Genomic DNA, 5006 nt, shown 5'->3' on the forward strand with positions numbered 1-5006 from the left:
GAGCAGGCAGATGACAGGTCTGTGTCTGCTCCGCTGATTCTGAGCAATATGTAGATATTCGCCAGTACACCAATGATCATCAATTTCGTCCAAACAATTTATTCAAGAATGATAACATCGCAAAACAGCGCAGTGCAACAATTCCGAGCCACGCAGGACCCCATTGTCAGGCAGTCATATAGATTCCAGTATCCAGCTGGCGGTGGCTACAGCACCCAGCATGCCCTAAGAGCTTATTTCAGGAACGTGTGCGTTGGGAATATGTACTGCTGATCCAAAGCAGAAACAACTCGCTCTCCTCTATGGGCTATCGGATGGAAGCGGACCGCCTGTCAATTTCCATTGGACTGCCTTCTGATCCGCTGGACGGATGGGGAACGGATCCCCATCTGTTTTTAGTGGATCGGATGTCTGTTGCCATCCATCGCTTCATAGAGAGCAATGGATGACCCGATCGGGTCCGCCTGAAAAACTGACAGACGGACCCGATCAGTCCAACCGTGTGAAAAGGGCCTTAGTTCATTATCCTAACCAATGGCAACGTTTTTGCCAAATTAGTAGGCCCATAGCACATATGTAAAAATTGCTCTTGTACCTAAGGGCTACACAGGTACAGAGATAAAGTGGGTAAAGGATGGCCATAGTTGCAGTAAAGCGATGCTTGTAAATGCCAGACACCTTCTTCAGACATATCCCAGCTGGGCATTTGCACCACAATCTCCATTCTTTGCTATGGACAGACTGTCCAGTGAAATGAGGCATCTAGTAGGCAACACAGGTAAGCTTTTGGCAGAGCAGTAACAGTGTAGTATGTGACTTGTATTGAATACTGAGATAGGGGCTTTAATAAGCTTAACTTTAAAAAAAATACAGATCTATAAGAAAACAAGCCACACCAATAATTGTTGTGGATGTAAAATAACATTTTGACTTGGAATATTCTGAGCCCCAGGGATTGTTTCCCAGTCAACACACATTTGTGCATTTATTATTTTTTACTGTTTAGTAATTAAAACAAAAAACAAAGTTATGCCAAAAAAACCCTCATGACTATGAGCAGATGTTTGCATTTGTTTTCATACATTAAAATGTGTACAGTGTGAATATGCAATTCTCAGATTTGGAACAGCTTACCTCAAAGTAAATCTATCACAACTGAACCAATGTGTGGAAGAGCAGACTTAAAAAACATAGATACATCTTTAAAGAAAGCTGTCAAGGAGAATGTGTAGGCTCCTATTGCTGAACACATCCTGAGCATGGAGGCCAAACAATCAGCATTTTTAGAGGAAGCTCTATACCGCTCACAAAATGATCTTTCTTGCTGTGCAGGGTGGTATACCGTGTCTCAAGACTTCTGGAACTACGTTATAAATGGTTTTCAGGTAAGCAAGAATTTCAAGTATGGATATTTTTACCTTGACCCAGCTTGAACCAATGTAATTATGATTATACCATACCTGTGTCCTGATCACCCTAGAAGCTGGAAATGACTTTAATGGGTACCCCTACTACAGTGATCTCCACCTGCTTCCAGTGTCAAGTGGCTGCCCTGATGCATTATGAACACAGGAGGTCAGCTACTGCCTGTGGGTGCCATTCAGAAAGTACTTTGCATTTTCTCAGTGAATGCAGAGCATTCTCTTGATTAGATGAGGTTGAGGGTGTGATGTCAACACCCCACCTAGGACTAGGGTTCTAATAATAGTACCTATCATTTCTTCAGCAATTCAGGGTCATCTCACCATCCATTGCAAACTCAATATATGCATCACAAAGTAATAAAAAAACTCAAAGTGAGAAAAAAAAAACATTTTTCAACATCACAGTATTATCTAGCCACCCTATCCGCTGCCCCAGCTCCTGCTCCTATTTCTCAAAAGCAACTACTACAGTCCTGTGTGTCAGAGTAACCCATACTGTATGTCCTTGCATGTGTCCTATTTGTTTAAATGTATTGTCTATAAAATGCTTTTTTTTTTTTTTAGGTGTATTTCTATTTTTGCAGTCAAACTTGAGAAAATCCAGTATACCCACTTGCAGACCACCTGCAATGTACTGCAGACAGCGGCTTGTGCAGGCAAAGTGACGTACTGGTATGTCACTGCCTTCTTCAGGGTTTAGGGTGCACGTATGCACACCCCCCTGTCCACACTCGCTGTGATTGTACACAGCAGGAGCCTGTCAGTAAGTCCCAGCCTATGATTCATGGCCAGGACCTGCTGATCGGCTGTGTCCAATCAGAGTCAAGAGCCCTGTGTTGACAATCAGCACAGGTCTATGTACAGAAAGAGCAATCTCTCAATCTTATCCCTGCAAAGCAGTTTCATTAGTACAGTGACAGTGTATAGTATTGTCACTAGTGATGTCAGTGACAGTCAGTTTCCCCCAGTGTCACTTAGTGTCAGATTGACCACTGCACTATTGCAGTCCCATTATAAGTCGCTGATCACCGCCATTAATAGTATATAAACAATTCCAATATATATACCATAATTTATAGACGCTATAGCTTTCATACAAACCAATAAATATACACTTATTGGAATTTATTTTATCAAAGACATGTAGCAGAATACATTTTGGACAAAATTTATGAAGAAATTTGATTTTTACATTTATTTTATTGAATATGTTTTATAGCAGATATTGGGTATTTTTTTCATTTTCTGTATTTTTCATTTTATATTAAAAAAAAACAGCGGTGCTCAAATACCACCAAAAGAAAGCTCTTTTTGTGTAAAAAAAAATGGTATAAATTTTGTTTGGGTACAGCGTTGCATGACCGAGCAATTACCAGTTAAAATGGCGCAGTGCTAAATAGCAAAAAATGGCCTGGTCGATGCAAGAAGCCTGGCTACAAAACCTTTAACCCTGTGTTAGGACAGACAGTGTTAAAATCTAATACTCCATATTCCCTTTGCACACGTTCCTGGTATAAGCTCTCAAGATTTGTCTGCTGCAGCAACAACCAGCTGGATACTGGTTCAAGTCACAAAGTAGATATTTGCCAGCACACTAAGGATCGGCACAAAGTGGGTAGTTTATTGCATGATCGCAACACAAGAAAGGTGCAACGTTTCGGTAATAAACATGCGGTAGCAGTGAAAAGAATTTAAATAACCATCAACCAATCAGAAAAGAAAGAAAACAAGAGCTCCTCCCACCCCCAGATAAGTATGATGTCACAAATCCCGCCAAAAAGACTCAAAAAGTTAGCATAATTACACAGATTCGAAAAAACTTATGAGAAGGAGCTAATAAAAAAACCACTAACACTACCTGTGTATTGTCATGTAGGATTTGATACTGTGGATCATGAGTCACTGTAAGAATGGGCCCATTGCTAGGGAACATCAATATGCAGCGCATGATCTAGATATCTTACAGCGCCAGTGCATGGATCAGTAATTGCACATCACAACAGCGATTGCTGATCGCGCATGCGCGATGTGGCAGCGGTAACGGAGACACTGTAGTGCCAGGGGCCACCAATGCCATGGAGACGCATGACGTCAGTGAACCCTGGCCAGACACAGAACGCTTGCAGGTCAGCTCAGATTACAACAGTCATCGCTGGCCGCGCATGCGCAATGTACGCTGCAGTGCCGGGGCCGCTGATGTCATGGAAACGGATCACAACGGCTGGCCCCGCCCATCAAGGCAGATTGCATCCAATGAAGGGAGGTGGGGAGGAGCAGTGAATGTGGGGAACGTGAGTGAGTGGAGAAAAACACAGCCGTCAAATCAGCGGTGAAACGTCATACCTATCTGGGGTTGGGAGGAGCTCTGGTTTTCTTTCTTTTCTGATTGGTTGATGGTTATTTAAATTATTTTCACTGTTACCCCACGTTTAGCACATGCCTGACTCTGAAATGTTGCACCTTTCTTGTGTTATGATCATGCAATAAACTTTGTGCCGATCCTTGGTGTGCTGCCAAATATCTACTAGTGTTAAAATCTAGGTACAAATGATAATGGAGATCTGCCTGCACAGTAGAAACTGGGGTTATTATGGTAAATATAGCTGCCCGGTCCCTCATAAACAAAGAATTATGTAGGATTTTACAGTGCTGGAGGTTCCAGAATAGCGCACCCTAAAAAGATAGGCTGCAATTTTATTTATTGTTTTTTAAGTGTGCTATGTGAATTAGAACATGTAACAAATATAAAGTAGGTGTCATCCCAATTTGACTGCAAAAAGTGGAAATATACTTTAAACCTCAACCAAGGTGACAATGTTTCCAAAATATTTTTTCTTCTTTCTCCTTTAAGTTTAAGGTCAGATCTTCTATATATCCAATATGAATTAATTAACTCAACCAGTCACTAATTCCTGAGGTAACTGACTGTTTCCAAAACATGGGGTTCAGTCAGTCATATAAATAAGTAAAAACAAACAATAAGTCTTCAGGTCAGTATTTTCTGTAGTGCGGGAAATGCTGGCTCTTCTTCAGTTGGGGAACCCACCAAGCTTTTTCATTAATGGTTTAATAGACTCCCAGAAATGGCTGATAATTGAGTATTGCCAAAACAAATGCAACAGTGTCCCAATCACTGCTGTATCTTGAGCAAAGGGTGTGTAGGGGTTAAAAAAAATGTACACTACCTGTCTGGAGTATGATTCCATAGAGCCAAGATTTAAAAACTTCTGGTATTCTAGTGGCCTAGAGGCTTTATATGCATTTGCACAATTTTATCCTACTGTGAAAGAGAGAAATCCCCAAATCCTTCTTGCATTCTCTATAGAGAAGCTAGTAGATGTTCTGATTCCCCATTCAGCCACCCAGGTATAATGGAGATCTGTCTCCTGGCAGTGATAGTACAGTACAGAAAATAAAGACTTTGGCCAATGATGGTTGTTTGCAGTGCATCATGGGATGTTCCTGTGGAACAACCGTGAAGTTTGGATTTAATTTGAATGTCCGAATAGTCTAAGTTAGGTCTGATCCACATCGGTGAACACCTGAGAGATATCAAAAAAACCTCCAAGTAAGGACACAAAG

Source organism: Aquarana catesbeiana, linkage group LG03, assembly GCF_042186555.1.
Source record: "Aquarana catesbeiana isolate 2022-GZ linkage group LG03, ASM4218655v1, whole genome shotgun sequence".
NCBI classification, from domain to species: Eukaryota; Metazoa; Chordata; class Amphibia; order Anura; family Ranidae; genus Aquarana; species Aquarana catesbeiana.